Consider the following 24,584-nt stretch of genomic DNA (forward strand, 5'->3'; position numbering starts at 1 on the left):
TTGGCTGCTTATCATGTGCCAAGCACTGTTACATTGCTTGACAGCCAAAATTTTATTTACTTCTTGGTATACCTTGTGAGACAAGCATGATTACCCCCATTTTAGAGAGGAAACTGAGGCATAGAAAGGGTAATTTGCTCAAGGTGCAATAGCTAATTAAAATTAAGCCTGCCTGATTCAAACAAAGATCTAGATGACCTCCTAAGTACCATGCTACATTAAGTCACTTCAGTGGTGTCTGACTTTTTGCGACCCTACAGATTGTAGCCCACCAGACTCCTCTGCCCATGGGGATTCTCTAGGAAAGAATATTGGAGTGGGTTGCCTGCTGACTACTTTAGATACTCATCTAAGTAGAAACATGCAGTATTTGTCCTGTGACTGGCTTATTTCACTTACCATAATGTTCTCAGGATTTACCCATGCTGTTGCATATGGCAGATTTCATTATATTTTAAGGCTGAATAATATTCCATTGTATATGTGTGTATATGCATATGTGTGCAACATTTTCTTTATCCCTTCTATCAATCAATACTTATGCCATTTCTACAACTTGAAAGTGAAAGAGTTAGTCATTCAGTCATGTCCAACTCCTTGGGACCCCATGGACTCTAGCATGCCAGGTTCCTCTGTCCATGGGATTTCCCAGGCAAGAATACTGGAGTGGGTTGCCATTTCCTTCTCCAAGGGATCTTCCCAACCCAGGGATTGCACCCAGGTCTCCTGCATTGCAGGCAGTGTTCTTTACCATTTGTTCTATATCTTGGCTATTTTAAATGATGCTGCAGTGAACATGGGAAAATAGACACCTCTTTGAGATCTCAATTTCAATTCTTTTGGATACAAAGCCAGAAGGGGGTACTGCAGGATCATATGGCACTTAATATTATTTTTTTTTTGAGGACACTCCATACTGTTTTCCATAATGACTGCACATTCCATCAAAAGAGCACAAGGATTCCAATTTCTCTACATTCAGGCCAACACTTCTTATCTGTTGTCTTTTTGATAATAGCCATCCTAACAGATGTGAGGTAATTTTGATTTGCAGTTCCATCATGATTAGTTGGGCTTCCCAGGTAGTTCAGCGGGAGAGTTACAGCAATGCAGAAGACCCCAGTTCGATTCCTGGGTGGAGAAGATCCCCTGGAGGAGGGCATGGCAACCCACTCCAGTATTCTTGCCTGGAGAATCCCCATGGACAGAGGAGCCTGGCAGGCTATAGTTCATGGGGTCGCCAAGAGTTGGACACGACTGAGCAATCAAGCACAGCACAACACATGATTAGTTATGTTGAACAGTTTTTCATATATTTGTATATATTCCTTAAAAAAAAAGAAAAGGCAGAAAACAGACTTTATTCCAAAACAGACTTAAAAGATGCTGTTAAAGAAAAGGACACATTACATTACTAAGGCATATGTTTTTCACCATTTCTAAGTTTTCCTTCTCCAAGGCAAGCACTCCAGCCAAGCTTTCACCAGTTGTGTTCAAAACCCTTGGCCCATAAATATCTGGCCTCACTCTTCTTCCCGAGGGGGCCTCTCAAGTCTTCTGAGCCAGGCAGTAAGAAGGGCTACAATGCGTGTGACTGCTGTGGGTCCACAGGGTCCCAGGCTGGCGCCCACTGGCATTTCCAGGAAGGACCCCCATGCAGGGCTGTCCACTGTATGCCAGCAGCACGCAGAGATGGCTGAGTGAATAAGATCTCTGAAGACCAGATGTGACACCAGAAGCCACCGTGTATCCCCTGGAAGGAGCCAAGATAAGCTGATCATCCTCGACCTGCCAGGGCCACTCAGCTCTGGGTTTGGTGGATAAGGGCAGCATCTGCACAGCACGCCTCACCCTGGGCTGGAAGGGCAGGGACCAACTCCGGCACTTCTGGTCGCCCATCTCCAGGCTGCATGGAGGACCCTGACACTCTCGACCCCATTCAGAGCCCCGCGGCCGCCCTTGCTGAGCAGGCCAAGTGGTCCTGAGGCTCCAAAGGATCGAGGAAGAGGTTCAGATGAGGGACTTGACCAGAGTCACCATGTGATCCACACCACACACCACATCCACGGGCTCCCCAGGAATAGTCACCCGCCATGGAAAGTGCTGGTCTTCCACCCAGGCACCCTTGGATGTTCTTGCCTCACACAAATAGCTCTCCTCTGTTGGTCAGGGCAGCAAAGTGGCTGAGTCTGCAGCGAATGCAGGAAACCTGGACTCCTGGGTTGAACTACGACAGGCCAAAGAGAGTGGGTGGAATCTTCTGAAAGAGCGGTTTCCAGAAGGTTTGGTCCCTTCCCAAGAATTCCATAGCCCCAGACGAAAACGTGTCCTTCTCTGTTTAATACAGCGCAGCCTGTCCCGCCACACACAGCCTGCTTCACCCACATCACTCCTGAGAAGGGCAAGCACCAGGGGGATGTTCACCTGTCTGGAGTCAGTGACAGAGGCCAGCTGAAGGTACTCAGAGTTCCCCCACCTGAAGAGGCCCCCACCGGCCAACACGGCCAGGTAGCAGTCCCCATAGGTATCCACCTGGACGACGTTCACTCTGGCAAGTTCTCCGCCCAGCTTGTGGGCGTGCTGGTGATATCATAGTGACCCAGACCTGTTTGCACACCTGTGACCCGGCCACAAGAATACACTTCTTTATCTGTCAGGAACAGACTATGGTCCTGACTACAGGCGACCTGGACCACCTGTCCATCGAAGTCCTGCATCCTATGGACTTTGTGACTTTCGCTATAAATTTCTTTTTCGACCACCTTTCTTCCACACTGCCCATAAGAATTACTCCCCATGCTGAAGACTCCTTCACCATCTGTCAGGACAAGCAAGCGGGCTCGACCACAGGAGACCTGCAGCACCCGCATCTCCTGAGGCCTGTCCAGCAGCAGTGGCACAGGCGAGGGCTCCAAAACAGACTCTTATCCCCTCATTTTATCTTTCCAGCTCCTGTGAAATCTGAGCTGAGAATCTTGTTGAGCCTCATACCCCAAACTTTCATAATATCCTTGGTTTTAGAGGACAGCCACGTGAATCCATAACCACAGGCAGCAGATGAAATCGTTTGGCCCAGCTCCAGGCGGTAGGGCACGGCCTGGATCCTGCGGCACGGGGCTGGGGTCCGTGGCTGGCCAGCACGAAGGGAGCACACCCAGCGCCCGGGAGAAGCTGAAACCCCGCAGGAAGATTCGGTCGGTGTGAGTCACATGCTCGCCCACGTACTGGAACACAGGGCACATCCGCCTCGGCCTCCACCGCCTCTCATCGGCTCCACGAGCGCCCGGCCACTGTCCATTGTCCGCGCGTCGGCCCCAGCCCTTTCAGCTGGCACCCCAGCCGAGCCCCCGCTGCCAGCGCCGCCAGCGCCACCCTCTGTTGTTTCACGCCTTAACAGCCTGTATATATTCCTTGAAGAAACGTCTATTTAAGTCTTTTGTCTGCTTTATAATTTGATTATTTGATTTTTTTTTTTTTTTTTGCTGTTGAGTTGTAGGAGTTTCTCATATATTTTGTATATTAACCCCTTACCAGATATATGGTTTGCAAATATTTTCTCCCATTCCATAGGTTGTCTTTTGACTCTTTGCTGTGGTGAAGCTTTTTAGTTTGATGTAGTCTCATTTGTCTATTTTTGCTTTTGTTCCTTATGCTTTTGATGTCATATCCATGAAATGACTGCCAAGACCCATGTCATGAAACTTTTCCCCTATGTCTTTTTTTTTTTTTTTTAAGAATTGCTGTTTCTGGTCTTACACTTAAATCTTTAATCCATTTTTAGTTGATTTTGTGTATGCTGTAAAACAAGGGCCCAATTTCATTCTTTTGCATGTCTCATTTTCCCAACACCATTTGGGTTTTTATTTTTTTGTTTTCAATGTTTTAATTTTTATTTTTTACTGCTTTATTTTATTTTTTTGATGTTTATAAGATTTTTTCTTTTTATTTTTTTCCCTTAAGTTATTACAAAATATTAGCTATATTCCCTGTGTCCTAACACCATTTGTCAAAGAGACCATCCTTTCCTCATCCTTTCCTCATTGTGTACTCTTGTTGACTATACGTATGTTGATATATTGTTGGACTCTCAATTTTGTTCCCCTGGTGTATATGTCTATTTTTATGCCAGTACCATACTGTTTTAATTACTGTCCCTTTGTAATGTGTTTTGAAATCAAGACGTAGGATGCCTCCAGCTTTTTCCTTCTTTCTCAAGATTGCTTTGGGTATTCAAGATCCCTTGTGGTTTCATATGAATTTTAGGATTGCTTTACTATTTCTATTTTAAAAAATGCCATTGGGGTGTTAATAGGGATTGTATTGAATCTATAGGTCACTTTGGATAGAATGGATATCTTTCTCTAAGATGGCCCTCAAGAATCCCTGCCCAGTGGTATTCATTCACTTGTGTAATCACTTCCCCTTGGATGTGAGCTCAATCTAGTTAATCACTACTAATGATAGAATATGGCAAAAATTATGAGATGTCACTTCTAAGATTAGGTTACAAGAAGACTCTGAATTCTCTCTAATTTTCTCTCTCTTTCTTTCTCTCTCTTTCTCTTCCTTTCAGGGAACCTAACTGCCCTATAAAGAGGCCCATATGGCAAGGAGCTGAGGGAGGCTTCTAAGCAACAAGCATGGAGGAACTGACGCCCTCAGTCAACAGCCCATGAGGAACTAAATCCTGGTAACAGTAACATGAATGTACCTGGAATCAGATTCTCCCTCAGTTGAAACTTCAAACGGGAGCTTTGTGAGCCTCTGAGTCAGAAGAACCCAGCTAGGCTGTGCCCAGATTCCTGACACACAAAACTGATATGCTAAATATTTGTTGGGAGTTCCCAGTAGTTAAGACTTCATGCTTCCACTGCAGGGGGCACAGGTTTGAACCCTGGTAGGGGAACAATGGAGAAGGCAATGGCAACCCACTCCAGTACTCATGCCTGGAAAATCCTATGGGCAGAGGAGCCTGGTAGGCTGCAGTCCATGGGGTTGCAAAGAGTCGGACACGACTGAGCGACTTCACTTTCACTTTTCACTTTCATGCATTGGAGAAGGAAATGGCAGCGCACTCCAATATTCTTGCCTGGAGAATCCCAGGGACGGCGGAGCCTGTTGGGCTGCCGTCTATGGGGTCGCACAGAGTCGAACACGACTGAAGCGACTTAGCAGCAGCAGCAGCAGGGGAACAAAGATCCCCATATCCCACACAGCCAAAACTAAATAACTTAAAAAATTAAAATTAAAAAATAAATGTTTGTTGTTCTAAGTCACTGAGTTTGGGAGTAAATTGTTATGCAGAAATAGGTAACTAGCACAGTAACCAATCTCCCATTTCCATTGTCACTCTCCTGATACTATGTCTGCTTCCCTTGCTTGGGGCCTCTCATTCTCCATTACCAGCTGCTCCCCTACATAGATTTCCTCTTCATCCCTCTCAGGTTCTGACTCCTCACATCAGGCTGCTCCTCCATGACAATACCTGCATCCACTTGTTTAGACTCAGTCTGCAGGGACACGTCCTCACCCTGTTGGATCTCCAAGACCCCAGTCTGCACCCCACAACACTCCCCACCATGGATGTCTACCTTGCTGCATCTCACCTAATGGCTTTAGGACTGGATTTTTCAGGAAGGTTAGGCAAAAGGACAGTTGTTGTTTAGTCGCTCAGTCCTATCTGACTCTTTGTGACCCCATGGACTGCAGCATGACAGGTTTGCCCTTCTTTGGGGTTGGAGTGAAAACTGACCTTTTCCAATGTGTGCAGTTTGATTTTTAACATATATATTGTCAAGTTATCCTCCAAAAATCTTACATCAATTTATACTCTAGTCTCTCTCCTTCACCCTGTCCTTTCCTCATCTCATAGAATGCTCATTGGTTTTTTCTTTCTAGTACTGTTTCTAGGTCTCATCCCAATGAAATGTCAAATGGTTCAATTCTTAAAACCATCTGCTGGGTTTCTCTGAACCGGCATGTCTAAATAGAGAGCTTGTTATTGTTGTTTTAAGTCCCTAAGTCGTTTATGACTCTTTTATGACCCCATGGACTATAGCCCGCCAGGTTCCTCTGTCCATGGGATTTCCCAGGCAAGAATACTGGGATGTATTCTTCTCCAGGGGATCTTCCTGACCCAGGGACTGAACCTGCGTCTCCTGCATTAGCAAGTGGATTCTTTAACACCAAGGAAGCACCCAAATAGAGAGTATTTTCCCCTTAAAATGCAAACCCTCTTTCATGCTTACTGACAGTTATGGGCTTCAATCTTTGGTCAGTGAGTTATGATGCAGAAAACTGTAAAGGAGGAAAGAGAAAGTATCTGTTTTAAAGAACAGCAGTATGCTATCCAATTTGGTGACAAGAACGTACATTTAAATTGTAGATCTACAGGAACTTTTTCAAAAAGGATACCCTTTGTTAAGTCCTGAATTAGGACATATAAAGTCAAGAAGGAGCTATGTCTTCCTCAGCCCTTCTTTTAGCGTTTAGGTTGAAATTTGTGCACATATATACATTTCCTCTGCCAGGAGCTCTAGCTATTCTGGTTTTATGACTCTGTTTCTTAAAGAAATTTGTTGAATTAATATGTATTATTTCTATAATTGTTATCAATATATAATATATGATACATTGTATAATATATAGTGTTATATAAATTACACATATACTTTATGTATAATACATAATTATGATATAATACATATGACATGTGACATATATAATATAATATATAATATATGTGATATATAGTATATAATCTACTATGCTATATTACATATGTAACTTAAAACATGATATATATTATATAATGACATTAAATACATTATAATATAATTATTAATATATCACAAAATATAATTATATATAACATATGTTAAAATTATATTGTATAACATATAATATACATAATTATCATATATTATACTATATTATACTATATATACTATATACATATAGTATATATAATATATATATAATATATATAATAGTTATAATCTATAACCTATAATCATCTGTATTATATACCATATTTTAATTAATTACATTATAGTGTATATTGATTAATATTATATTGTTATTTTAATAATTATATAACATTATTTGCATTAATGCATGTATATAATTTATATAATATTATATATAATATATTGTTGTTTAGTTCCTAAGTCATGTTCAACTCTTCATGACCCCATGGACAACAGCACGACAGGCTTCCCTGTCCTTCACTACATCTTGGAGTTTGTTCCAACTCATGTCCTTTGAGTTGGTGATGTCATCCAACCATCTCATCCTCTGTCACCCCCTTTTCCTCTTACCCTCAATATTTCCCAGCACCAGGGTCTTTTCCAATGAGTCAGTTCTTCACATCAGGTGGCCAAAGTATTGGAGCTTCAGCTACAGCATCAGTCCTTCCAAACAACATTCAGGACTGATCTTTAGGATGGACTGGTTGGATCTCCTTGCAGCCCAAGGGACTCTCAAGAGTCTTCTCCAACACCACAGTTCAAAAGCATCAATTCCTTGGCACTCAGTTTTCATTATGATCCAATTCTCACATCCATACATGACTACTGGAAAAACCATAGCTTTGACTAGATGGATTTTGTTGGCAAAATAATGTCTCTGCTTTTTAATACACTGTCTAGGTTGGTCATAGCTTTTCTTCCAAAGAGCAAGAGTCTTTTATTTCATGGCTGCAGTCACCATCTGCAGTGATTTTGGAGCCCCCCAAAATAAAGTTTCTCACTGTTTCCCTTCTTTCTCCATCTATTTGCCATGAAGTAATGGGACTGGATGCCATAATCTTTGTTTTTTGAATGTTGAGTTTTAAGCCAGCTTTTCACTCTCCTGTTTTACTTTCATCAAGAGGCTCTTTAGTTCTTCTTTGCTTTCTGCCATAAGGGTAGTGTCATCTGCATATCTGAGGTTGTTGATATTTCTCCTGGCAATCTTGATTCCAGCTTATGCTTCATCCAGCCAAGCATTTCGCATGATGTACTCTGCATATAAGTTACATAAACAGGGTGACAGTATGTAGGCTTTACATACTCCTTTCCCAATTTGGAACCAGTCCGTTGTTTTATGTCTGATTCTAACTGTTGCTTCTTGACCTGCATAAGGATTTCTCAGGAGGCAGGTAAGGTGGTCAGGTATTGCCGTCTCTTGAAGAATTTTCCAGTTTGTTGTGATCCACACAGCCAAAGGCTTTGGCATAGTCAATAAAGGAGAAGTAGATGTTTTTCTGGAACTCTCTTGCTTTTTCTATGATCCAACAGATATTGGCAATTTGATCTCTGATTCCTCTGCCTTTTCTAAATCCAGCTTGAACATCTAGAAGTTCTCAGCTCACATACTGTTAAAGCCTCACTTGGAGAATTTTGAGCATTACTTTGTGAGTGTGTGAGATGAGTGCAATTGTGTGGTGGCTTGAACATTCTTTGGCATTGCCTTTCTTTGGGATTGGAATGAAAGCTGATCTTTTTCCAGTCCTGTGGCCACTGCCGAGTTTTCCAAATTTTCTGGTTTATTGAGTGCAACACTTTCACAGCATCATCCTTTAGGATTTGAAATAGCTCAACTGGAATTCCATCACCTCCACTAGCTTTGTTCCTAGTGATTCTTCCTAAGGCCCACTTGACTTTGCACTCCACGATGTCTGGCTCTAGGTGAATGACCACACTATTGTGGTTATCTGGGTCATTAAGATCTTTTTTGTATAGTTCTTCTGTGTATTCTTGCTACCTCTTCATAATATCTTCCACTTCTGTTAGGTCCATACCATGCCCATTTTTGCACGAAATGTTCCCTTGGTATGTCTAATTCTCTTGAAGATATCTCTAGTCTTTCCCATTCTATTGTTTTTCTCTATTTCTTTGCATTGATCATTGAGGAATCATTGATCACTTCTTATCTCTCCTTGCTATTCTTTGGAACTCTGCATTCAGATGGGTATATCTTTCCTTTTCTCCTTTGCCTTTAGCTGCTCTTCTTCTCTCAGCTATTTGTAAGGCCTCCTCAGACACCCATTTTGCCTTCTCGCAATTCTTTTTCTTGGGGACAGTCTTGGTCACTGTTTCCTGTCCAATGTCACAAACCTCCATCCATAGTTCTTCAGCCACTTTATAAAATCTAATCCCTTGAATCTATTTGTCACTTCCACTGTATAATTTTAAGGGATTTGGTTTAGATCATACCTGAATGGTCTAGTGGTTTCCCATACTTTCTTCAACTTAAGTCTGAATTTGGCAATAAGGAGTTCTTGATCTGAGCCACAGTCAGCTCCTGGTCTTGTTTTTGCTGACTGTATAGAGCTTCTCCATCTTCAGCTGCAAAGAATATAATCAATCTGATTTCAGTGTTGACCATCTGGTGATGTCCATGTGTAGAGTCATCTCTTGTGTTGTTGGAAGACGGTGTTTGCTATGATCAGTGCATTCTCTTGGCAAAACTCTGCTAGCCTTTTCCCTGCTTCATTTTGTACTCCAAGGCCAAACTTGCCTGTTAAACTCTTTGACTCTTCTTTTTTTTTTTTTTTTTTTTTTACTCTTTGACTCTTGACTTCCTACTTTTGCATTCCAGTCCCCTATGATGAAAAGGACATCCTTTTTTTGGTGTTAGTTCTAGGTCTTGTAGGTCATCTCAGAACTGTTCAACTTCAGCTTCTTTCGCATTAGTGGTTGGGGTATGGACTTGGATTACTGTGATATTGAATGGTTTGCCTTGGAAATGAGCAGAGATCGTTCTGTCATTTTTGAGACTGCACCCAAGTACTTCATTTCAGACTCTTGTTGACTATGATGGCTACTCCATTTCTTCTAAGGGATTCTTGCTCACAGTACTAGATAAAATGGTCATCTGGATTAAATTCAACCATTCTGGTTCATTTTAGTTCACTGATTCCTAAAATGTTGATGTTCACTCTTGCCATCTCCTGTTTGACCACTTCCAATTTACATTGATTCATGGACATAGCATTCCATTCCAGGTTCCTATGCAATACTGTTCTTTACAGCATCGGATTTTGCTTCCATCGCCACATCCACAACTGGGCGTTGTTTTCACTTTGGCTCCGTCTCTTCTTTCTTTCTGGAGTTGTTTCTCCACTTTTCTCCAGTAAGATATTGGGCACCTACTGACCTGGGGAGTTCATCTTTCATTGTCATATCTTTTTGCCTTTTCATACTGTTTATGCAAATCAGCAGTGGCCACAGGACTGGAAATGGTCAGTTTTCATTCCAATCCCAAAGAAAGGCAGTGCCAAAGAATGTTCAAACTACCTCACAATTGCACTCATCTCACACATTAGGAAAGTAATACTCAAAATTCTCCAAGCCAGGCTTCAACAGTACATGAACCGTGAAGTTCCAGATGTTCACACTGGGTTTATAAAAGCCAGAGGAACCAGAGATCAAATTGCCAACATTCGTTGGATCATCAAGAAAGCAAGAGAGTTCCAGAAAAACATCTACTTCTCCTTTATTGACTATGCCAAAACCCTTGACTGTGTGTATCAGTCAGACCACCTACCTGCCTCCTGAGAAATCTGTATGCAGGTCAAGAAGCAACAGTTAGAACTGGACATGAAATAACAGACTGGTCCAAATTGGGAAAGGAGTACATTAAGGCTGTATATTGTCACCCTGATTATTTAACTAATATGCAGAGTACATCATGAGAAATGCAGGGCTGGATGAAGCACAAGCTGGAATCAAGATTGCCAGGAGAGATATCAACAACCTCAGATATGAGGATGACACCACACTTATGGTAGAAAGCAAAGAAGAACTAAAGAGCCTCTTGATGAAAGTGAAAGAGGAGAGTGAAACATCTGGCTTAAAACTCAACATTCAGAAAACTAAGATCGCGGCATGCAGTCCCATCACTTCATGGCAAATAGATGAGGAAACAATGGAAACAGTGACAGACTTTTTTGAGTGCTCCAAAATCACTGCAGATGGTGACTGCAGCCATGAAATTAAGAGATGCTTGCTCCTTGGAAGAAAGGCTATGACAAACATAGGCAGCATATTAAAAGCAGAGACATTACTTTGCCAACAAAGATCAGTCTAGTCAAAGCTATGGTTTTTCCAGTAGTCATGTATGGATGTGAGAGTTGGACTATAAAGAAAGTTGAGTGCCAAAGAATTGATGCTTTTGAACTGTGGTTTTGGAGAAGACTTTTTTTTTTTTTTTTTGGAGAAGACTCTTGAGTCCCTTGGACTGCAAGAAGATCCAACCAGTCCATCCTAAAGGAAATCAGTCCTAAATATTGTTTGGAAGGACTGATGCTGTACCTGAAGCTCCATTACTTTGGTCACCTAATGCGAAGAACTGACTCCTTGGGAAAGACCCTGATGTTGGGAAAGATTGAAGGCAGGAGGAGAAGGGGAAGACAGGATGAGATGGTTGGATGGCATCACTGACTCAATGGACATGAGTTTGAGCATGCTCCGGGTGTTGGTGATGGACAGGAAAGCCTGGCGTGCTACAGTTCATGGGGTGGCAAAAAGTCAGACACAACTGAGAGATGAACTGACTGAGTGTTCATGGGGTTCTCAAGGCAAGTATTCTGAAGTGGTTTGCCATTCCCTTCTCCAGTGGAGCATGTTTTGTCAGAACTCTCCACTATGACCCATCCATCTTGGGTGGCCCTACATGGTATGGCTCAATAGTTTCATTGAGTTAGACAAAGCTGTGGTCCCTGTCCAAGGGACTCTTAAAGAGTCTTCTCCAGCACCACAGTTCGAAAGCATGAGTTCTACCACACTTAGCCAGGTGGCACTAGTGGTAAAGAACCTGCCTCCTAAGGCAGGAGATGCCTGAGACAAGGGTTGGATCCCTGAGTCAGGAAGATTCCCTGGAGGAGGGTATGGCAATCCATTCCAGTATTCTTGCCTGGAGAATCCTATGGACAGAGGAGGCTGGTAGGCTACCGTCCATAGGGTTGCAGAGTCAGACACGACTGAAGAGACTTAGCACGCACTCATGCACAGCATTCTTTATGGTCCAAACTCACATCTGTACATGACTCCTGGAAAAATCATAGCTTTGACTATATGGACCTTTGTCAACAAAGTGATGTCTCTGCTTTTTAATACACTGTCTAGGTTTGTCACAGTTTTTCTTCCAAGGAGCAAGCATCTTTTAATTTCATGGCTGCAGTCACCATCTGCAGATTTTGGAGCCCAAGAAAATAAAATCTGCCACTGTTTCCATTTTTTTCCCATCTATTTGCCATGAATTGATGGGATCAGATGTCATGATCTTCGTTTTTTGAACATTGAGTTTAAGGCCAGATTTTTCACTCTCTTCTTTCACCTTCATCAAGAGGCTCTTTAGTTCATCTTCCCTTTCTGCCATAAGGGTGCTGTCCTCTGCATATCTGAGGTTATTGATATTTCTCCCAGCAATATTGATTCCAGCCTGGCATTTTGCATAATGTACTCTGCATATAAGTTAAACAAGCAGGGTGAGACTATACAGCCTTGATGTACTCCTTGCCCAATTTTATTTTATTTTATTTTTTTTTTCATCCTTGCCCAATTTTTAACCATTGTTCCATGTCTGGTTCTAACTGTTGCTTATAATATAATATAATATAAATAAGTATTCATATATATTATAATTAGTTATAAACAAAACATTATATATTACATTATATCTTATATATTATATTGTATATTTTATTATCATATTGACTTCATATATTATAACATATATAATATATATAATACAATTAATTAATGTATACTATATAATAATATAGTATATATTCATATATAATTATAATACATTGTACATTATATATTACATTATATACATTAAATAATATATTGTATGTAGTTATAATATATATTATAAAGTATAACACATAATTATAAATATTATTATATAGTATATATTATATAATAAAAATAATAGAGCACTTATGAAATGCGGTTAATTCATCCCATCCTTACAACAGCATTATGGGCTTGAAATTTCTGCCCCTACTTAACACATGGGGAAGAACTGAACCTCCCACCATGTGACTTACCCAAGGACATACAGCTAGTTAGTGGCAAAACTGGGAGTGGAACTCAATTCTTCTGACTCCAGACCCTGAGATCTTTCTACACTATTGTACTAGCTCTCTGAGTTCTTCTCCTTCAAAGAAGTGTTCCTGAAGACTGAGCTCTGCTTCCAAAGTGGATCCTGAATTGGTAGGAACCTCTGCCCAGCATGGCAGACTCGATCTGGCCTGGTTTTCAGTTGTTTGGAAGTGATTTGTCCTGGGATTTACCTGCAGCTCTTTATTGCATCATTACAATACAGTTTTTTTTTAATGTCTTGGGTACACCAAGATTATTGCTGAAAAATACAAATTAAAAAATTGGTATATTAAACAGAAAGCAAAGAGAGAAAAATCCAAAATGTTCATCAGTAACACCATGTTGGGAATTGGTTTTGCTGTTTGGTGGTGAACTTTAAGAAAATAAACCAGATGTCATTGAAACAAATTAAATGTTCTTCACAAGGGACTGGTTAAATAAACTGCAGTATAAGGAAGTACTATATAGATGTTGAGAAAAGAATAAGACAAATCAATATAAGGAGTGATTTCCAAGCTATATTGCTAAATTAAAACAGATAAAAAGGGAAAAAACAGTGTCAATAGTACCCTATCATTTGTGATATATTTATATATGCATAGGATAATAGAATATCTCCAGAGTGATACACAAAAATTAGAAATGATGAATGTTCCTGGGAAAGACAAATGAGTGACAAGGATGGGATGGAGACTTCCTTTTCACTATCTCTTTATACCATTTGTTTATACCAACTGAATTTTTACCATATACCTGTATTACCTGTTAAAAATATTTTTAGTTATACAGTGCTTTACATTTTTAAAATATTTTTAAATATATGACTTTATTTAATATACATGCAATTCAGGTAGTAAATCTTGTGCCTTTCTCATGGAGAACTTCAAACTGGTTTCTGCTCAACCTACTTTCCAGCTTCCCCTCTCTCCACTCCCTGCACACTCTAGACACACCTTAGAGAAGACTGATCTACACTTTCCCTCTCTCCTGCCAGCAGGGCCTCCAACTCCACTCTCACTCTCTTCTAATTAATGTAACTAGGTACTGTGTTCCATAATTACAGGGTTTGTCAGTGAAATCAATAGTTGCCTCCCTTGTGACAATGACATTTTAGCTCCCTCAGTCTCCCCAGAGCCCAGCAGCTTCTCTGTGCCAACAAAACTCCCAAGACTATCAACATGTTCCTTGGCTCTCACTCATGTTCACGCATGCAAGTAAATGAGCAGATTCTCAAATCACATGATTTCATACACCCTATCCATGATTATTGTTGTTATTTAGTCACTAAGTTGTGCCCGACTCTTTTGCAATCCCATGGACTGTAGCACGCCAAGCTCCTCTGTCCATGGGATTTCCCAGGCAAGAATAGTGGAGTGGGTTGCCATTTCCTTCTCCAGGGGATCTTCCTGACCCAGGGAGCAAACCCATGTCTCCTGCTTGGCAGGCAGATTCTTTACTGCTAAGCCACCTGGGAAGACCCTATTCATGATTTTTTGGAGATAAAATTACAATCAAATATGTATTTTTAAGACTTTATCAAGGTATAGTTTCAGTTCAGTTCCATTCAGTCGCTCAATCATGTCCAACTCTTTGTGACCTCATGACTGCAGCACGCCAGGCTTCCCTGTCCATCATCAACTCCCAGAGCTTGCTCAAACTCATGTCCATTGAGTCGGTGATGCCATCCAACCATCTCATCCTCTGTCATCCCCTTCTCTTCCTTCCTTCAATCTTTCCCAGCATCAGGGTTTTTTTCCAATGAGTCCATTCTTCGTATCAGGTGGCCAAAGTATTGTTTATGTATTACAAAGGATTATTTACATAATACAAAATCCAGCATTGTATGCCTATGATTAAGTGATTTTTAGTAAATGTGATTTACTAAATCACATTTAGTTAATGTGATTTACATGATTTTTACTAAATACAAATATGTATTATTTACATATTACAAGGTATAGTTTACATATTACAAAATCCAGCATTGTATGCCTATGGTTACATGATTTTTAGTAAATGTAAAGAGTTATATTTTTTAATAATGTTTTTCATGTATTCTTTTGATGATGACCTGAAGAACGTAACATAAGATATCCTACATCATATTAGATTTCTGATATGACTCAATTTCTTTCTTCTTTTTTAAAAAATATTTTATTTTTTGGCCACTGCACGTGGCCTGTGGGATCCTGGTTCCCTGCTCAGGGATTGAATCCATGTCCCCTGCATTGTAAGCGCGGGGTCTTAACCACCGGACTGCCAGAGAAGTCCCTCGATTTCTTTCTTCTGACTTCAACTCCCAAATTTGTTTCCTGCCCTACTCCTTAATGAAAGAGATCTAATTCTATTGTTCCTTAAAACCAGAGCATATCAGAGTTGATAGGACCCTTAGAAATCAACTAGAGATGGGAAAGTTTGTCTAAAGTCACATAACAGATAAATAGTAGAGTCAGGGCTAAAATCCAGGATTCTTGCCCGTAGCCCCCAAAACTTCAAATTATGGGACAGAGCCTCTTCTCTTAAGTGTTGGTAGCGTCCTGGAAATCAATACACCAACTACCATCAATCAATTTGTCCAGCTAAATCTAAAGATCTGATGATGGAGGAAGGGCTTGGGTTGAGGGTGGGCTAGAGAACAGGTAGGAAATATAAGCTCTTTCCTTCATGGTTCTTCTGGGTGAATTTCTTTCTTCTAATTTAGCATGATCAACCAAGATAGTTTCTTTTCTGTCCAGAGAAGGACCTTATAATCACTAGTCAAGAGTATCTATTATTATTATTATTATTATTGCATTTTCTCCAGTATATGTTAACAAGATGTGAAGGTGGTATGAAACAGTAGTAAATGAAGCCAACAAAGTCACTGCTGTTTTTGTCAAAAATTACGCTAAAATTAGCCTCTATTCCCCATGGATTTGAGCCAGAGAAAGCAATTTTGCTTCTCATTTTGTTTTTCTAGCAATCAGTTTATAACAATTAAGCTATTGGTAATAAAGCAAGAAGTACACTTTATATTTTTTTATGACCAAAACACATTGTTTTCTAACTTCAATGATAGTGGCAATTGTTGTCACCATAGTAGGAGGGACCTTGCCAACAATAGTTCTGAAGTACTGAATATGGCATTCTGAACTTCAGAGGAAAACTCCAAAGTGTTCAGATTGACATGGAATCACTGTCAACTGTTTTTTCTAATTTTTGTTAGAAATCATGCTTTCCCCCCATAATTCCCATCTAAAAATATATCCTAAGAAAAAGCAGATTTTTATGTATAAAGATATTCATCAGAATTTTTACAAGTGAAATCTTTGAAATAATTAGAAGTAATTAGAAGTGATTAAATAAAATATTATAATTCCATAAAAGAGAATTTTATGCATCCATTGAAGTCATGTTTTCAAATATTTTGTTCATTTTTTAAAATGTTTTCCCAGGTGTGTCTTAGAGATGACTGTAAGATTTTTAAAATATTTATTTGTTTGGCTGCACCAGGTTTTAGTTGCAGCATGTAGAATCTAGTTCCCTGACCAGGGATCAAACCCGGGCCGCCTGCATTGGGAGTGCAGAGTCCCAGCCACTGGACCATCAGTGAAGTTCATAAAAGAGAATTTTATGCAGCCATTAAAGTCACGTTTTCAAATATTTTGTCCATTTTTATTTTCTTTACTGAGATATAATTTATATACCATAAAATTCACTGGTTTAAAGTGTATATATTCAAAGCTTTTTAGTGTATTTACAAAACTGTGGAATGATCACTGTAACCTAATTTTAGAACATTTTAAACCCCCCAAAGAGAAACTTGTACCTATTAGCAGTCACTCTCCATATCCCCAAATTATAAATTTATAAGAAAATATAGGGCTGCCCTGGTGGCACAGTGGATAGGAATTTGCCTGCCAATGCAAGGGACACGGGTTTGATCCCTGGTCCAGGAAAAATCCACATGCTGAGGGCAACTAAAGCCCCTGTGCCACAATTACTGAGCCTGTGCTCTAGAGACCCTGAGCCACAACTAATGAGCCCCTGTTCCCCAACTACTGAGGCCAGCGCACCTAGAGCCCATGCTCTGCAACAAGAGAAGCCACTGCAATGAGAAGCCCACGCACCCCAGCAAAGAGTAGCCCCTGCTCACTGCAATCAAGAAAAAGCCCACACGCAGCAGTGAAGGCCTAGGGTAACCCAAAATAAATAAGCAGCTGTTCAAAAGAAAAAAAAGAAAAATATAAATAACTTAAAAGACGGCTGGACAAAGGAAAAGCAATCACAGAATAGGGGATACAAATGAATAATATACATATGAAAAGATGTTCAACTTGGTAGGTGATAAAGGAAATAAAGGAAATCAACACAAGAAACACTTTCCCCCTAATCAGATGGGCAGAAATTAAAAAGACTGATAAAGTCTGGTACTAGTAAGGGTGTGGGGAAAGAAGTATCCTCAGACACTGCTGGCAGGAGTCTGAATTGTTAACAACTGTTTTTGGAAAATAATCTGAATCCCTTTATTTACTATTTTTAAAGCACATATCACTGGGATCAGCAACCCCACTTTGGAAATCTATCCTATAGTGATTAAAGGTGTATAAAGAACCAGTATGTAAGGGTATATGTACAAGACTGGTTTCTACAGGGACTGCAAATTGCAGAGCAGTGTGTATAGTATGATCCTACCTTTGTGGTGGGCACTGCTCTTGGCATAAGCAATACATGCCTACTTTCAGGCCTCCCAGCAACCCTATGATGGCAGACAATAGTCTCACTCTCCATGGGGAAGCTGGGGCTTGGAGAAGTGAAGCAACTTGCTTTGGGTCTTATATGCAGCTACCAAGTGGCAGAGCCAGTACTCATACCTAGGTCCACCTGACCCCCAACCAAGATATATGCCAAAAATGATAACTTCCTCCTTTACTGGGGGGAGTGGTTAATCTTCAGGGACATCAGTTCTTAAGATGCAATGTGAATTCCTATCTCAATGAAAGGGGTGGAAGTTTGTGATGCTAGAATTGGGTGAGAGAATAGTAAATGGGGGATTGGATTGTGGGGAATATATAAAATTCATTAATTTATCCATCCAACAAATATTTATTAGCCTTTACTATATGACAGGTACTGTTCAAAGCATGGGGAGGGGATTCATCAATGACCAGAGAAAAATCTCGGCCCTTGAAAACTTACCTTTGGTGGGGATGAGGCAGACAATTAACAAATTATACTTTCTATAACAAAATATACTCAATATATAATTATATTATACAATATTAATCTATATAAAGATAGATAGAGATACTATGGAAATGGTGAATAGAGCTATGGAAGAAAATTAAACAGGGAAAAGGAGTGGGGAGATGGGGGTGTTGGAAGGGATATTGTGATTATAGAAATGGTGGCCAGAAAAGGACTCCTTAAGAAGGAAATATTTAAGCAAAGAGCTGAAGGATATGAGACAAGAGCCATGCAGATACATGGCGGGGTGGGGGGGGGGGGGGGGGGGGGCGGGGCGGCAGGAGAGCATGGTAGCAGAGAGAGCAAGGGACCAGGTGGTAAAAGTCTATCTATTATGTCCAATGAGGAGGGAGGAGGCCCAGGGGCTGGGACTGAGGAAGGGAGGGGGAGAGAAGTGGATAACAAGGTCAGAGAGGGATCTGGCAGTCAGACTATATGTGCAGAGGCTTGGGGGTCATGACTTTACCTTGTCTTCAGAAGGAGATGGGGAACCATTGGCGTTATAAGAAGAAGAGTGACAAGATGTGACGACCTTTTTTTTTTTTTTTTTCCACTTTTAAGAGGGTTATTGTGGCAGCTGTGTTGGAAAATTAAAAAAAGCGGGGGGGAGGCAAGCATGGAAAAAGGAAGACCAAGTGGAAGACTAATGCAATGATTAAGGAGAAAGGTGATGGTGGCTTTGATCCAGGTGGTAGAGGGGGGAAACAAGAAGTGGTTAGATGCTGAATATATGTTGCAGGTAGAGTCAACAGGGTTTGCTGATTATTTAGATGTCTGATGTGAGAGAAAAAGGCTTTGCATGAGAAGCTGGAAAATTGGACTTGCTATTTACTGAGATGGACTTCCCTGGTGGCTGCACAGTAAAGAACCCGCCTGCCAATGCAGAAGATGCAGGTTCGATCCTTGGGTCAGGAAGATCCACTGAGAAGGAAATGGCAACCCACAGGAGAGGCAACCCACTCCAGTATTCTTGCCTGGAGAATCCCATGGACAGAGGAGCCCAGTGGGTTACATCCATGGGGTCACAAAAGAGTCAGATATGACTTAGCAACTAAACAACAACTGTTTATTGAGATGGGAAGGGACTGTGGGAGGAGCAGTCTGGTGCGGGGAGTGGGGGGCGGGGGAAGTGGGCATACAGGCCAAGGATTTTGTTGACTGGTATGAACTTACAGGGACAAGCCACTTCAGAAGACTCACCAGCTTCACTCCTTAAACCCTGTTGTGAATGAAACCCAGATAGCTTAGGACTAGCTTACCCACATCCAAGGAGCGGCGGCTGCGCAGGGGCAGGAGGGCCGAGAGGAGCTACTCCACGTTCAAGGTCTGGAGGGGCGGCCGTGAGGAGATACCTTTCGTCCAAGGTAAGGAGCAGCGGCTGCGCTTTGCTGGAGCAGCCAAGAAGAGATACCCCACGTCCAAGGTAAGAGGAACCTAAGTAAGATGGTAGGTGTTACGAGAGGGCATCAGAGGGCAGACACACTGAAACCATAATCACAGAAAACTAGCCCATCTGATCACAGGACCACAGTCCTGTCTAACTCAATGAAACTAAGCCATGCCGTGTGGAGCCACCCAAGACGGTCAGGTCATGGTGGAAAGGTCTGACAGAATGTGGTCCACTGAAGAAGGGAATGGCAAACCACTTCAGTATTCTTGCCTTGAGAACCCCATGAACAGTATGAAAAGGCAAAATGATAGGGTACTGAAAGAGGAACTCCCTAGGTCGGTAGGTGCCCAATATGCTACTGGAGATCAGGGGAGAAATAACTCCAGAAAGAACAAAGGGATGGACCCAAAGCAAAAACAATACCCATTTGTGGATGTGACTGGTGATAGAAGCAAGGTCTGACACTGTAAAGAGCAATATTGCATAGGAACCTGGAATGTTAGGTCCATGAATCAAGGCAAATTGGAAGTGGCCAAACAGGAGATGGCAAGAGTGAACGTCGACATTCTAGGAATCAGTGAACTAAAATGGACAAGAATGAGTGAATTTAACTCAGATGACCATTATATCTACTACTGTGGGCAGGAATCCCTTAGAAGAAATGGAGTTGCCATCATGGTCAACAAAAGATCCGAAATGCAGCACTTGAATGCAATCTCAAAAATGACAGAATGATCTCTGTTCGTTTCCAAGGCAAACCATTCAATATCACGGTAATCCAAGCCTATGCCCCAACCAGTAATGCTGAAGAAGCTGAAGTTGAATGGTTCTGTGAAGACCTACAAGACCTTCTAGAACTAAAACCCAAAAATGATGTCCTTTTCATTATAGGGGACTGGAATGCAAAAGGAGGAAGTCAAGAAACATCTGGAGTAACAGGCAAATTTGGCCTTGGAGTATGGAATGAAGCAGGGCAAAGGCTAATAGAGTTCTGCCAAGAGAACGCACTGGTCATAGCGAAAACCCTCTTCCAAAGACACAAGAGAAGACTCTACACATGGACATCACCAGATGGTCAACACCAAAATCAGACTGATTATATTCTTTGCAGCCAAGGATGGAGAAGCTCTATACAGTCAGCAAAAACAAGACCGGGAGCTGACTGTGGCTCAGATCATGAACTCCTTATTGCCAAATTCAGACTTGAACTGAAGAGAGTAGGGATAACCACTAGACCATTCAGCTTTGACCTAAATCAAATCCCTTATGATTATACAGTAGAAGTGAGAAATAGATTTAAGGGACTAGATCTGATAGACAGAGTGCCTGATGAACTATGGACGGAGGTTCGTGACATTGTACAGGAGACAGGGATCAAGACCATCCCCACGGAAAAGAAATGCAAAAAAGCAAAATGGCTGTCTGAGGAGGCCTTACAAATAGCTGTGAAAAGAAGAGAAGCGAAAAGCAAAGGAGAAAAGGAAAAATATTCCCATTTGAATGCAGGGTTCCAAAGGATAGCAAGGAGAGATAATAAGCCTTCCTCAGCAGTCAATGCAAAGAAATATAGGAAAACAACAGAACGGGAAGGACCAGAGATCTCTTCAAGAAAATTAGAGATACCAAGGGAACATTTCATGCAAAGATGGGCACAATAAAGGACAGAAATGGTATGGACCTAATAGAAGCAGAAGATATTAAGAAGAGGTGGCAAGAATACACAGAAGAACTGTACAAAAAAGATCTTCATGACCCAGATAATCACGATGGTATGATCACTCACCTAGAGCCAGACATCCTGGAATGTGAAGTCAAGTGGGCCTTAGAAAGCATCACTATGAACAAAGCTAGTGGAGGTGATGGAATTCCAGTTGAGCTATTTCAAATCTGGAAAGATGATGCTGTGAAAGTGCTGCACTCAATATGCCAGCAAAGTTGGAAAATTCAGCAGTGGCCACAGGACTGGAAAAGGTCAGTTTTCATTCCAATCCCTAAGAAAGGCAATGACAAAGAATGCTCAAACTACCGCACAATTGCACTCATCTCACATGCTCACAAAGCAATGCTCGAAATTCTCCAAGCCAGGGTTCAGCAATACATGAACCGTGAACTTCCAGATGTTCCAGCTGGTTTTAGAAAAGGCAGAGGAACAAGAGATCAAATTGCCAATATCTGCTGGATCATCAAAAAAGCAAGAGAGTTCCAGAAAATCATCTATTTCTGCTTTATTGACTATGCCAAAGCCTTTGACTGTGTGGATCACAATAAACTGTGGAAAATTCTGAAGGAGATGGGAATACCAGACCACCTGACCTGCCTCTTGAGAAACCTGTATGCAGGTCAGGAAGCAACAGTTAGAACTGGACATGGAACAACAGCCTGGTTTCAAATAGGAAAAGGAGTACATCAAGGCTGTATATTGTCACCCTGCTGATTTAACTTATATGCAGAGTACATCATGAGAAATGCTGGGCTGAAAGAAGCACAAGCTGGAATCAAGATTGCCGGGAGAAATAACAATAACCTCAGATATGCATATGACACCACACTCATGGCAGAGAGTGAAGAGGGAACTTAAAAAAACCTCTTGAGGAAAGTGAAAGGAGAGTGAAAAAGTTGGCTTAAAGCTCAACACTCAGAAAACTAAGATCATGGCATCTGGTCCCATCACTTCATGGGAAATAGATGGAGAATCAGTGGAAACAGTGTCAGACTTTATTTTGGGGGGGGCTCCAAAATCACTGCAGATGGTGATTGCAGCCATGAAATTAAAAGACGCTTACTCCTTGGAAGGAAAGTTATGACCAACCTAGATAGCATATTAAAAAGCAGACACATTACTTTGCCAACAAAGGTCTGTCTAGTCAAGGCTATGGTTTTTCCAGTGGTCATGTATGGATGTGAGAGGTGGACTGTGAAGAAAGCTGAGCGCCGAAAAATTTATGCTTTTGAACTGTGGTGTTGGAGAAGACTCTTGAGAGTCCCTTGCACTGCAAGGAGATCCAACCAGTCCATCCTAAAGGAGATCAGTCCTGGGTGTTCATTGGAAGGAGTGATGCTGAAGCTGAAACTCCAATACTTTGGCTGCCTGATGTGAAGTGTTGACTCACTGGGAAAGACCCTGATGCTGGGAGGGATTGGGGACAGGAGGAGAAGGGGATGACAGAGGATTAGATGGCTGGATGGCATCATCGACTCGATGGACTTGAGTTTGAGTAAACCCCGGAAGTTTGTGATGGACAGGGAGGCCTGGCGTGCTGCGATTCATGGAGTGGCAAAGAGTCGGACACGACTGAGTGACTGAACTGAACTGAACTGAGCTTACACTCAGGGATACCCTGACAGTGAGGGCTGAAGCCATCTTTTTCATCCTGAGGTGAAACTGAAAGTTTTAGTTGCTCATTCGTGTCCGACTCTTTGTGACCCCATGGACTGTAGCCCATGAGGCTCCTCTGTCTATGGGATTCTCCAGGGGAGAATACTGGAGCGGGTTGTCATGCCTTCCTCCAGGGTATCTTCCCGACCCAGGGTTTGAAACCAGGTCTCCTGCATTGCAGGTGGATTCTTTACCATCTGAGCCATCAGGGAAGCATCCTGAGGTACATCTGACTAAAAGCAAAAGAGGAAAAACAACAAATTTAAAAACTAAAATTTTCTTATATATCTGTACAGTGAATATAAATGGAAAGCCCAGCACCAGGCATTATGGAAGATGCCACAAGGAAAGGTGTCTGTGGATGGTGGATAGTAATGGCCTCTCCCAAGTAGAGAGATGAGAAATCATGATAGGGAGAATAATACCAAATTTTAACACAGTGGCTTGTTTTCCAGACAAGATTTAAAGGTTGTGAGCCTTCACCAATTTTTCCAGGGGAAGAAGAGCTCATTTCCTTTCCCTGGCAGTTGGCCCTTCTCAAATTGGGAAGGATTCTCCTTCTTCACTCAGTGTCATTTTTACAGCTTCCTCTGAAGACTTCCTACAATTCCCACTCTCAGATTTTCCATTTGTGTTGATGCTTGCATCACATGCAGAAACTTTTTAGAAATCCCGATGTATTATAGGGCTCCCCAGGTGGCGCTAGTGGTTAAGAACCCGCCTGCCAATACAAGAGACAGGAGACCCGGGTTTGATCCTGACTCAGGAAGACCCCTGAAGAAGGGATTGGCAACCCACTCCAGTATTCTTGCCTGGAGAATCCCATGGACGGAGGAGCCTCTTGTGCTACAGCCATGGGGGTCACAAAGAGTGGGACAAGACTGACTGACTGAGCATGCACACACAACATATTATACGATTCCAAAGCATTAGTACCGCCTGCCTGTTAAGCAGGCAAGGTCCTCCTGTGTGGTGTGCTGACTCAACTTGCCCACAAGTAGCACACATCTAAGAGGAGGATAACTAACTTTATCCAGAGAAACACAACCTAAGAGCCATAAAAAGATAGAAAATATGTTGTGAATTCGGACCTGCATCCCTCCCATCTTCCGGGAATCAACCAGCCAGGCAGGAGCCAAGCAAGGGCTTTGCAAAGCACCTTTCAAACTTGCACCAGCAAACACCATCCTCTCTGCCTTTGTTACCCATCACTATTCTGACAAATTACCACAAATTTTGTGGCTTAAAGCAACACAGATGTATTTTTCCTTACAGTTCTGGAGGTCAGAAGTCCTACAGTCAGAATGCCTGTAGGGCAGCACTCCTTCTCGAGGCTCTAGGAGAGAATCTGTTTCCTTGTCTTTTCCAGCTTCCAGAAGTATTCACATTCCTTAGCTTGTGACCCTTTACCCTGTCTTCAGAGCACATCACTGCAACCTCCGCTTCCATCATCACATCTCCTTTTCTGACTCTGACCCACTTGTCTCCCTCCTATAAG

The 24,584-nt window shown here is 41.6% G+C and overlaps 1 pseudogene; it reads right to left on the minus strand.

Moving 5' to 3' along the window:
• Window positions 1-2,010: 2,010 nt before the first annotated feature.
• On the minus strand, window positions 2,011-5,477 carry LOC122689494 (annotated as a pseudogene).
• Between the last annotated feature and the right edge of the window lie 19,107 nt (window positions 5,478-24,584).

This window comes from Cervus elaphus, chromosome X, assembly GCF_910594005.1.
Source record: "Cervus elaphus chromosome X, mCerEla1.1, whole genome shotgun sequence".
NCBI classification, from domain to species: Eukaryota; Metazoa; Chordata; class Mammalia; order Artiodactyla; family Cervidae; genus Cervus; species Cervus elaphus.